This window comes from Schistocerca piceifrons, chromosome 3 (genome assembly GCF_021461385.2).
Source record: "Schistocerca piceifrons isolate TAMUIC-IGC-003096 chromosome 3, iqSchPice1.1, whole genome shotgun sequence".
NCBI lineage: Eukaryota > Metazoa > Arthropoda > Insecta > Orthoptera > Acrididae > Schistocerca > Schistocerca piceifrons.
The window spans coordinates 814,859,130-814,872,244 of NC_060140.1; the positions used below are offsets into that span (position 1 = coordinate 814,859,130).

General features: G+C 43.2%; 1 protein-coding gene across 1 annotated transcript in view; it reads left to right on the forward strand.

Moving 5' to 3' along the window:
- LOC124789082 (serine/threonine-protein phosphatase rdgC) overlaps window positions 1–13,115 on the forward strand; it is a 1,335,318-nt gene that overhangs the window by 100,108 nt on the left and 1,222,095 nt on the right. The gene's annotated exons all lie outside the window — the stretch shown is intronic.

The window sequence follows — 13,115 nt, forward strand, 5'->3', positions numbered from 1 at the left end:
ACTGCTGGTGAATCCTGTGGATGCCTTGGGCAGATGGAGGGAATATTTTGAAGAGTTGCTCAATGTAGGTGAAAATACGATCAGTAATGTTTCAGATTTCGAGGTAGAATGGGATAGGAATGATGATGGAAATAGGATCACATTTGAGGAAGTGGAAAAAATGGTCAATAGATTGCAGTGCAATAAAGCGGCTGGGGTGGATGAAATTAAGTCGGAACTCATCAAATACAGTGGAATGTCAGGTCTTAAATGGCTACACAGGATCATTGAAATGGCCTGGGAGTCGGGACAGGTTCCATCAGACTGGACAAAAGCAGTAATCACACCAATCTTTAAACATGGAAACAGAAAAGATTGTAACAACTACAGAGGTATCTCTTTAATCAGCGTTGTGGGTAAAATCTTCTCAGGTATTGTTGAAAGGAAAGTGCGAGTATTAGTTGAGGACCAATTGGATGAAAATCAGTGTGGGTTTAGGCCTCTTAGAGGTTGTCAGGACCAGATCTTTAGCTTACGGCAAATAATGGAGAAGTCTTATGAGTGGAACAGGGAATTGTATCTATGCTTTATAGATCTAGAAAAGGCATATGACCGGGTTCCTAGGAGGAAGTTATTGTCTGTTCTACAAGATTATGGAATAGGAGGCAAACTTTTGCAAGCAATTAAAGGTCTTTACATGGATAGTCAGGCAGCAGTTAGAGTTGACGGTAAATTGAGTTCATGGTTCAGAGTAGTTTCAGGGGTAAGACAAGGCTGCAACCTGTTTCCACTGTTGTTCATATTATTTATGGATCATATGTTGAAAACAATAGACTGGCTGGGTGAGATTAAAATATGTGAACACAAAATAAGCAGTCTTGCATATGCGGATGACTTAGTTGTGATGGCAGACTCGATTGAAAGTTTGCAAAGTAATATTTCAGAGCTAGATCAGAAATGTAAGGACTATGGTATGAAGATTAGCGTCTCCAAAACGAAAGTAATGTCAGTGGGAAAGATATAAACGGATTGAGTGCCAAATAGGAGGAACAAAGTTAGAACAGGTGGACGGTTTCAAGTACTTAGGATGCATATTCTCATAGGATGGCAACATAGTGAAAGAACTGGAAGCGAGGTGTAGCAAAGCTAATGCAGTGAGCGCTCAGCTACGATCTACTCTCTTCTGCAAGAAGGAAGTCAGTACCAAGACTAAGTTATCTGTGCACCGTTCGATCTTTCGACCAACTTTGTTGTATGGGAGCGAAAGCTGGGTGGATTCAGGTTACCTTATCAACAAGGTTGAGGTTACGGATATGAAAGTAGCTATTAAATTGCTGGTACTAGCAGATGGGAACAATGGCAGGAGGGTGTCCACAATGAGGAAATCAAAGAAAAACTGGGAATGAACTCTATGGATGTAGCAGTCAGGGCGAACAGGCTTAGATGGTGGGGTCATGTTACACGCATGGGAGAAGCAAGGTTACCCAAGAAACCCATGGGTTCAGCAGCAGAGGGTAGGAGGAGTCGGGGCAGATCGAGGAGAAGGTACCTGGATTCGGTTAAGAATGATTTTGAAGTTATAGGTTTAACATCAGAAGAGGCACCAATGTTAGCACTGAATAGGGGATCATGGAGGAACTGTATAAGGGGGCTATGCTCCAGACTGAACGCTGAAAGGCATAATCAGTCTTAAATGATGATGATGATTACATAAAATGACATTAAGTTTTAACATATGTCCTGCATAAACTCTCTCATTCATTCCCATGTATTCACATAACAAAATAATAAGTAAATAATAATTTTGAATGATTTTTATACTACATGATGTAGAGTAATTAAAGTTTTGAAAAGAAAATTACAATTAAATGGTTTTACATACTGTGAACTTTGTTACGACTTGAGATGATAATAAAAGACATTTGGTTTTGCTCCAAACTGAGTTTTGAAACTTAAGTGTCGGTTTTAGGACATTTAAGCAATTTTCTCAATCTCTGTAACTATAAAAGATAAAAATCTGAAATTTTGACGGGATCCCTTCCTTAATAACAAAAAATTTCGTACAAAGTTTTAACAAAATCGGATGATAATTACTACGGTTCATTTAGATTCTTCGGGGGTATGAATTTGCGTACCGACAGGATGTTACTTGAGACCGTTCTCACGGCTGGTAACGTCAGCTGCGCTGTGAGTCAAGCGAAGAAAAAACTTAGCCATCCTGAAGCCACCATGATACATGGCTGCGTGCCTTACTGCATCGAATGTTATTTCGTAATAACTTGCGACGTTACAACATTGGGACATTCAGTTCCGGAAATCGTTAGGGAATTCAGTATTCCGAGATCCTCAGTGCCAAGAGCGAGCCGTTAATACAAATTTCGGGAATTAGCGCTCACCACGGACAACGCAGTGGCCGACGGTCTTCACTTAGTGACCGAGGAAGCAACGTTTGCTTAGAGTTGTCAGTGCAAACAAAGAAGCATCTCTGCGTGAATTAACCGCAGAAATCTATGTGGGACATACGACGAACGTAGCGGTTAGGACAGTGCGGCAAAATCTGTCGTTAACTACTGTGGCAGCAGACGACCGACGGCAGTGGCTTTACTAACAGCACGACGCCGCCTGCAGCTCCTCTCCTGGGCTCGTGACCATGTCGGTTGGACCCTAGACGGCTGGAAAACCTGATCAAATGAGGCCCGGTATCAGTTGGTAAGATATGGTTGTAGGATTTCGCGATGAAGCACACCCCACGAAGCTATGGACCCCAGTTGCCAACAAAGCACTGTGTAAGCTGGTGGTGGCTCCATAATAGTGTGGGCTGTTCAAATGGTTCAGATGGTTCTGAGCACTATGGGACTTAACGTCTGAGGTCATCAGTCCCCTAGAACTTGGAACTACTTAAACCTAACTAACCTAAGGACATCACACACATCCATGCCCAAGGCAGGATTCGAACCTGCGACCGTAGCGGTCGCGCGGTTCCAGACTGTAGCGCCCACAACCGCCCAGCCACTCCGGCCGGCAGTGTGGCCCGTGTTTACATAGAATGGGCCGGGTCCTCTGGCCTAATTGAACCGATCATCGGCTGTAAATGGTTACGTTCGGCTACTTGGAAACTATTCGAAGCCATTCAGGGACTACATGTTTCCAAAAAACGACTGAATTTTTATGAGTGACAATGCGCCATGTCGCTGGACCACAATTGTTTGCGATTAGTTTGAAGAACATTCTGGAAATAGGACCTAATGATATGGTCACCCATCAAATATTTATGGGACAAAATCGTGCACCAATAACACTTTCGCGATTATGGACAGCTGTAGATGCAGCATGGCCCAGTATTTCTGCACGGGACTTCCAACGACTTGTAGAGTTCAAGCCACGTCGAGTCGCTGCACTACATCGGCTAAAAGGAGGTCCGATACGGTATTAGGAGGTACCCTATGACTTTTGCCACCTCATTGTTTTAGCAAATAGGAGCATTTCGTAGCGACATACAACGTCGGTTTATACTTTTGCGCACGATCCGGTTAGTAACACAACGAGATGACGAATTGTTCAGTACTTTGGACTTGCATTTGGGAGGACTGCGATTCAAATGCCCTCCCATCCATCCCTTTTCCGATTTCCACTACTGCCCATTAAAATTGCTACACCAAGAAGAAATGCAGTTGATAAACGGCTATTCATTGGACAAATATATTATATTAGAACTGACATGTGACTACATTTTCACGCAATGTGGGTGCATAGATCGCGAGAAATCAGTACCCAGGAAAACCACCTCTGGCCGTAATAACGACCTTGATACGCCTGGGCATTGCGTCAAACAGAGCTTGGTTGGCGTGTACAGTTACAGCTGCCCATGCAGCTTCAACACGGTAGCAGAGTTCATCAAAAGTAGTGACTGGCGTATTGTGACGAGCCAGTTGCTCAACCACCATTGACCAGACGTTTTAAATTGGTGAGAGATCTGGAGAATGTGCTGGCCAGGGCAGCAGTCAAACATTTTCTGTATCCAGAAAGGCCCGTACAGGAACTGCAACATGCGGTCGTGCATTATCCTGCTGAAATGTCGGGTTTCGTAGGGATCGAATGAAGGGTACAGCCACGGGTCGTAATACATCTGAAATGTAACGTCCACTGTTCAAAGTGCCGTCAATGCGAACAAGAGGTGACCAAGACGTGTAACCAATGGCAGCCCATACCATCACGCCGGGTGATACGCCAGTACGACGATGACGATTACACGCTTCCAATGTGCGTTCACCGCGATGTCGCCAAACACGGATGCGACCATCATGATGCTGTAAACAGAACCTGGATTCACCCGGAAAAATGTTGTTTTGCCATTCGTGCACCGAGGTTCGTCGTTGAGTACACCATCGCAGGCGCTCCTCTCTGTGATGCAGCGTCAAGGGAAACCGCAGCCATGGTCTCCGAGCTGATAGTCCATGTTGCTGCAAACGTCGTCGAAGTGTTCGTGCAGATGGTTGTTGTCTTGCAGAAGTCCCCATCTGTTGACTCAGGGATCGAGACGTGGCTGCACGATCCGTTACAGCCATGCGGATAAGATGCCTGTCATATCGACTGCTGGTGATACGAGGCCGTTGGGATCCAGCACGGCGTTCCGTATTACCCTCCTCAACCCACCGATTCCATATTCTGCTAACAGTCATTGGATCTCGACCAACGCGAGCAGCAATGTCGCGATACGATGAACCGCAATCGCGATAGGGTACAATCCGACCTATATCAAAGTCGAAACGTGATGGTACGCATTTCTCCTCCTCATACGAGGCATCACAACAACGTTTCACCAGGCAACACCAGTCAATTGCTGTTTGTGTGTGAGAAATCGGCTGGAAACAGCACGTTGTAGGTGTCACCACCGGCGCCAACTTTGTGTGAATGTTCTGAAAAGCTAATCATTTGCATATCACAGCATCTTCTTCCAGTCGGTTAAATTTCACGTCTGTAGTACGTCACCTTCGTGGTGTAGCAATTTTAATGGCCATTAGTGTAATATGACTTCCCTACATTACTTGAGGTAAATGCCAGGATCGTTCTTATGAGAGGCAATGGCTGATTTCCATCCACTTCCTGTTCTCTAGCTACTCCGAGCTTCTTCTCCGTTTTAGTGAGTTCACTGTCGACGGTACCTTACTTTCTTTTTGCTGATGAGCATTCGAAGAATTGTCCATTGTAATGTACAGTATTAAAACTCATGAAAGCAACAGTGGGCATATCTAACGTATCATCATGAAATTACTTAATAATGAAGTGCTAGGAAGATTTCTTATGTTAATACATGTAACCATCAGCTCCCAGTCTGGACGTCTGCTGGAACCGTATTCGTTCAACAAACAGGTTATCCGTATCGTCTTGCGAATACGTCAAACCGCTGAAGCTCGTCCATTGAAGCCGAATAACATCCGACACGTGGCTGACAGTCAATCGGTCGGAAGGTATCTGAACTGCTTGACTGGGCAATGGATGGTGATTTGTACTTTCTACAAAAATGCATTCCTCACGACTCAAATAACCCAAGTAAAACGAAGGGTCTTCTGGGTCTGTCCTATACGAAGCAAACGAAGCTGACTAGGGCAATTTCATCAGTTACATGAAGAACTGAAGGGAGACACGACAAAATTTTTGAACTACTACAGAAGTAAAAACTCACTACTGTAATATGCACACGGAAACGGTTCAGTATATCCTTAGAATTATACAGCACGCAATTACGAAAGGGTCGAATATCAGGGAAACTATCAAAACTGAGAAACGATTGTTTTTGAGACGAGTTTTGCTCTCATTTAACGGTCTCAAAAGAAGAAAAGAAAGCTGATCCACGTTTATATGTCTTCTACCGACCTGACGTGTGCCATTTTGCTGGTTCTTGTCTTATCATCATGGTGTAATTTTAATAATAATGAGTTCAGGTGTGATTTGCACTTTACAGTCGTTCTTATATAATGATTTCTAAGGATCGTTCTGTAGCACGTTATGCGTTCCAGAATTAGCGTAGAAGTTTTTAGGGTTAGCAGTTCTTATCAAGCATGCTGCACAGTTACTAGAATAAGGGGACGGAACTCCTGTCAAATTGTTGGTGTCTACACACGCCATAGATTTGTTATGGGTTAATTTTCCCGTATTCTATTTCTTACACCATGATACTTTGTGATTTGGTGTCAAGGAGGTCAAGATCCAATTTGCATCTCTTCTTTTCTCTTTGACTCCATGTACATTACATCGTTATGTCATAGTATGTGACGTTTTAGATATTGTGCTTTTCAGTTTTCGTAATAAGTGTGCTTTACAGATTTCGTAATAAGTAATGATTGTTTCAGAAGGGATTGTACGACATTTTACTTGTTGTCACCCCTTATCCGACGGTGCAGTGACCTACATATTTACGTATCGTGTATGATTAGAGATCAGATGGTACCAGAGTATCTTCGTCGCCCGTGTCCAACACTGAAGCAATAAAGTTTTAACAGGTTGTATGTATTTAAATGTGTTTTCGGTTTCCTAGGTTTTATTCCTAGGAGGTATTGTGTTATGGAGGAATATACTGTTTGAAGTGGGTATTTGCCCTCCGCCACACACCGTTGGGTGGCTTGCGGAGTATAAATGTAGATGTAGATGTAGATATCTTAATTTTGTTTCTTGCGTTTAGGTACTTGTGTTTACCACAAATGGTTGTAATAGTGAACATAATATATGTGGCCTGGTGTATTTGGTTATTTAAGGGGACATACTTATCAAGGGTCTCCAGAGTGGGCCTTTTCAGTTCTTGGAAATAGGTTGCCACAAAAGTGTGTAGTTCATGTTGGATCTGTTGTGGTCCTGTACCAGATTCGTTTCACTTTTACCGTTAGGTTCTTAGATTACGTATACACCTTTGGCATACGCTTTTAAACATTAATGAACATTTTTAGTTGGATCATGTCTGATAATTGGGACCTTTTGTTAAATTTATAACCATGGTACAGTGTGTTGTTTTAATTATTTGGTTTGAACGGAGCAAAAGTTGCCTTTCTAAGTGTCCATTGTTTTTACATATGATGAGAGCCATGTGTTTTGTGACTGTGATTCAGGTTTATTCTGTGTTTATGTTTTGTAAGCTTATACATTTCTGGACTAGAGCAAAAAAAGGAGGCATTGACATAAGTGCTGTATTGGTATTTTATAGAATATTGCCTTAAGGTTACTTCAACTAATACCGAAGAGTACCACAGTTTTATGTGTTTGGTGTTTTTCAGGTATTGGCATTGGTTTATTGTTGTTTGGTAAAAAGGGCCTGGGTATGGCGGTAGTGTGCCGCCAAAACTAGTCTTGTGATAGGATAAAGATATTCTCAAGATACAGCTGTGGTGGTACGTTTTCTCGTATAAGAAAAAAATAGTACAATAGTACCATTATATTCCTGAAGTGTCTGACAGCATAGTTTACGAATATTGTGTAAGAATGTAGAGTTCGTTGTTGTATTTACATATACTGCACTCGGAGCAGATAAAACGTTTATTTTGTAAATCTGTACTGTTATCTGCGAAATTTAACGGGTAGATGGCCGCTTGCGGCACAGGGACTGTTTCATTAGCATCAATGTAGCGGCGTGCTCTCATTGACATAAGGTCCTCTCTGCGTCCGTAGCTGATAACTAAATACAAAAATCATTCAGACACAAACAGCAACAAGCACTCGTTTGCACCGATAACGTCCGATAAATCCCATTCACTGGGATTCGTCCCGGAGTCGGTCGCGTACAGCCGTATGCGGCCGCCTTTCTCGTGTGCAGCGGACGCGTGACAATACCGCTACATGTCTTGGTATTAGTCGCATGCGGTCGTCCAACTAGTTGGGCGAGTAGAGTTCCAGTGGACACTCAGTCACAAACTTCTGTGAAATTTTTGGCGTCAAAATTCCCTTCCACGTGAGCTGTGAAAGGCCATGAATCTGTCACAAGAAATTTTGTTGACGATGGACAGGCTTGCTGCTGTTCAGTGGCTCCACCTCGAGCCGAAATAGGGAGGAAAGACGGTGAGGAGCCCTCAGGTAAGGTGACTGCCGCTGACATATGGAATCTCCTTCTATTCGCTGTCGTGCGCGCGCGGTCATGCGTGCGTGTGTTCATGTGTGTGTATGTATGTGTTTTAGTGTGGGTGCGTTTTAGCTGGTGTGAAAGGGGGAAAGGAAGCTAGACGAGAGGGAAATTACAAGGACGATTTTATGGATACCGGAAGTGCACCATAAATGAGCAGTTCTGACAGCGTATCACACTTTAAAGGCTACTATTTGTGACTTTAAAGGGCTAGGTATGAAAGAAGGGTGTCTCTGTCCCCAGGTGTAGCGCATAAACACATCACAGATGAGTCATTTAAGAAGCAGTACCCTTATCCCGCCTTTGGTGAAGTAAACCTGGGCGCAGGAGGGGGGGGGAAGGGAACATAAGAGGGGAACTTAAAATGGTTCAAATGCCTCTGAGCACTATGGGGCTTAACTTCTAAGGTCATCAGCCCCCTAGAACTTAGGACTACTTAAACCTAACTAACCTAAGGACATCACACACATCCATTCCCGAGGCAGGATTCGAACCTGCGACCGCAGCGGTCGCGCGGTTCCAGACTGTAGCGCCTAGAACCGCTCGGCCACTCTGGCCGGCTGGGAACTTAAAACTAAGGCTCTCTTAGAGGGATAAATATTCATACGCTGTAGAGCCTCGCTGACTGTTTTCTTTCTGAAGTTTCACTATGTTAAGGGTTCTCGGTTCTCAGATATCTACTTAATGCCTACCTCATCTAATTTACTTCGTTCTGTGTCGACCATCGAAGCTGTCTGGCTTCAGTTTTATGGTATCTTGAAATGGTCTTCATATCTGTCAGGTTAAGGTGTTTTTAAAAGCATAACAAAAAATAAAAGCATAAATAATTTAGACCGCTGTTCCATAATGCTCTGCGAAAGACACGTGGCAGTGAAGTGAGGACAATAATGATTTCCCTGAAAAACAAAATGAAAACATAACGAAATAGAAAGATGAACAGATAATGAATATGAGTGACAGAATGAAGAAAACTGAACTAAATGATGAAGGAATTTTAGTATAAATAGAAATCCAAAGCGGAGATTAATTTTTTTTTTTGGTTCACGCTAAAGTACACAGAGATAGAAAAAGTTACGATAATGGTGGGAGTACAGAAATTCTGAAGAGTATACACAACCAATAAGTTTGCAACTTGAGTTTGACAGGTGTCGCACCGACGTAATTTTAGCCCATTGAGTGTGGCCTGCCCTATTGATTGCGTAAATTCAATAACAATAATCCCCCTCGTCTTCATACCGGCGCGAAAAACTTACGTGTAGTGCCATTTGTTACGTGACTGTAGTACACCAACACTGCTACAGTCTTATTACTTCTGAGGAAAAAAAGGAAAAGTTGATTATTACTGTTACTTTGTAAGGTTTCGTTTTGTCTGTGAGCAGTAGCAACCCACACACCTCTTGATACCTTAATCGGCGAAATGATCTACTCAGACATTATTTTTGTCAAGGACGCCGGAATATATCTGTGGAAGTTTTCCCACAAACGATTACAGAATGAAATCAAAGTAAGGACAAGGATAGTTATAAAAGAAGCATTCAATAAATCGGAAAGTAAGATCTTGCTCATTGATTTGTCAAAAATAATTGAAAGTTTTAATCAAATGTAAAACAAGTAGATGAACAAAATAGTTTATTCAAATACTCGATGATCATGATGGCATTGTAACGGGAAACGATAAAATTAAGGCCGAAATACTAAATTCTGCCTTCCTACACTGCTTGACTGACAGAAAATCGCAAAGTAATTCTTACATCTGCCCGTCGTTTGGTTGCGAAAAAAAGACAAGTACAGAAATAAGTGGGTTCAGAACTGAGAAACAGCTCAAATCACTCGATAAATCAAAGGACAGACGACCCTATGGAGAGGCCGTCATAATAACGGAGCGTGCCACGTGACTGGGGGAAAGCGCAGGTCGCTCCAATTTAATCTATTCGAGAGGTCACAGAAGCATCAGTTCAAGGGCTGCAGAGAGATTGGCACTCCATCACTCGCCACCCACGACTGATGAGGTCGGTCGCGTGGAGATGAAGTAGCGTGGAATGGTGCACATGAAACTGTTATCCAAGCTGTGCTCGCTGCTGGGTGACCGGCCGTTGTTAGAACATATATTGCTGCCGTAAGTGACAGCTTTGAGTATTAAATTTTGCGCCAGTACACACCATGGAACGTCTATTAATTTCGTGAGCTCAAAACGAGGCTGGACATGGGGGTGGAGAGGGGTCCGGCAAAATCTCAGCAAATATCATTTAAACATGGAGGGAAGGGGGAGGGGGGGATTGAAAATATCACGTCAAATTTTTAAATTAGAGTGTATACAGTATTATGACGGGTAACATTTTGTTTTATATAATTAAACCAGAACGCAGACAACATTAATGTGGTGACCAGTCTTTATGGCCTCTCTGAACTGAACTGAATGCTTTACAAGCCTGCATGCCTGGGATTCTTCGATGTGAAGCATGTGCCGCACAAGTGTTAGATTTCATTCGGGAAGTTCTCAGCCGCATCAGCCGAATCACCGTGAATCTGTCAGTGAGTCTGTCGTGATATTCTGCAACGCACATAAATCTGATGTTATTGTGTTCAATTTGAATCTGTATCAAAACTTTTATAGTGCGTATAAGCGGCATGTCGACAAGTCGGAAGAAGAGCAAAAAGTTGATCATTTGTGGAACGGAGCTAAACTCAAGCTGACTGACGAGAATTCTCTTAGTGATTATAGAAATCAAGTGATTGGAAAGCAGTGCAATCATACAGTTCAAAGGAAGGTACAGACTGCCTTTCATCTGTAAAGTATGAGGTTCAATGACATTTAATATATATAATATACTAATAAAAAAATGTTGACTTACTCTCTTTGAAATTCCGATGATGCCGGCCGTGGTGGAACTGTGCGACTGCTACGGTCGCAGGTTCGAATCCTGTTTCGGGCATGGATGTGTGTGATGTCGTTACGTTAGTTAGGTTTAAGTAGTTCGAAGTTCTAGGGCACTGATGACCTCAGATGTTAAGTCCCATAGTGCTCAGAGCCATTTGAAGCATTTGAACCAAATTCCGATGGTAGCAGGGATAAAATACAGAGAGGAAAGGGCTGTTTACGACTTGTACAGAAAGCAGTCGGCAGTTATGAGAGTCGAGGGACATGAAAGGGAAGCACTGGTTGAGAAGGAAGTGAAACAGGATTGTAGCCTTTCCCCGATGTTATTCAATGTGTACATTGAGCAAGCAGTAAAGGAAACAAAAGAAAATTTAGGACTAGGAATTAAAGTCCAGGGAGAAGAAATAAAACTTTGAGGTCTCTTAGAGATAGCAAAGGACTTGGCAGAGCAGTTGAACGGATTGGACAGGGTCTTCAATGGAGGGTACACGATCAACATCAACAAAAGCAAAACAACGACAATGGTATGTAGTCTTATTAAATCAGGTGATGATGTGGGAATTAGATTACGGAACGAGACACTTAAAATAGTAGATAAGTTTTGCTATTTTGGCAGCAAAATAACTGACAGTGGTCGAAGTAGAGAGGGTATAAAATGTAGATTGGTAGTGGCGAGAAAAGCGTTTCTGAAGAAGAGAAATTTGTTAACATCAAGTATAGGTTTAAGTGTCAGGAAGTCTTTACTGAAAGTATTTGTATTGAGTGTAGCTATGTATGGCAGTGAAACATGGAAGATAAATAATTTAGACAAGAAGAGAATAGAACCTTTTGAAATGTGGCACTACAGAAAAATGCTGAAGATCAGATGGGTAGAACACGTAACTTACGAGGAACTACTGGATAGAATTGTGGAGAAGAGGAATTTATGGCACAACCTGACTTGAAGAAGGGATCGGTCGGTGGGGCATATTCTGAGACGTCAAGCAATAGCAAAATTAAATTAGTACTGGAGTGGAGGGAAGCGTGGAGGTGGGGGCGGGGGGGGGGAAGGGGGGGGGGGGAATCGTAGAGGGAGACCAACAAATTAATACCAGTAGTTGCTCAGAGCTGAAGAGGCTTGGACAGGATAGAGTTGCATGAAGAGCTACATCAAACTAGTCATTGAACTATAGATCACAACAACAACAGGTAATACACTACTGGCCATTAAAATTGCTACACCATTACACCATGAAAAAATGCAGATGATAAAAGGGTATTCATTGGACAAATATGTTATACTAGAACTGACATGTGATTACATTTTCACGCAATTTGGGTTCATACATCCTGAGAAATCAGTACCCAGAACAACCACCTCTGGCCGTAACAACGGCCTTGATAAGCCTGAGCATTGAGTCAAACAGAGCTTGGATGGCGTGTACAGGTACAGCTGCCCACGCAGCTTCAACACGATACCACAGTTCATCGAGAGTAGTGATTGGCGTATTGCCACCATTCACCAGACGTTTTCAATTGGTGAGAGATCTGGGGAATGTGCTGGCCAGGGCAGCAGTCGAACATTTTCTGTATTCAGAAAGGCCCGTACAGGACCTGCAACATGCGGTCGTGCATTATCCTGCCGAAATGTAGGGTTTCGCAGGGATCGAATCAAGGGTAGAGCCACGGGTCGTTGCACATCTGAAATGTAACGTCCACTGTTCAAAGTACCGTCAATGCGAACAAGAGGCGACCGAGACGTGTAACCAATGGCACCCCATACCATCACGCCGGGTGATACGCCAGTATGGCGATGACGGATACACGCTTCCAATGTGCGTTCACCGCGATGTCACCAAACACGGATGCGACCATCATTATGCTGTAAACAGAACCTGGATTCATCCGAAGAAATGACGTTTCGCCATTCGTGCACCCAGGTTCGTCGTTGAGTACACCAACGCAGGCGCTCCTGTCTGTGATGCAGCGTCAAGGGTAACCGCAGCGATGGTCTCCGAGCTGATGGTCCATGCTGCTGCAAACGTCGTCGAACTGTTCGTGCAGATGATTGTTGTCTTGCAAACGTACTCATGTGCTGACTCAGGGATCGAGACGTGGCTGCACGATCCGTTACAGCCATGCGGATTAGATGCCTGTCATATCGACTGCTAGTGA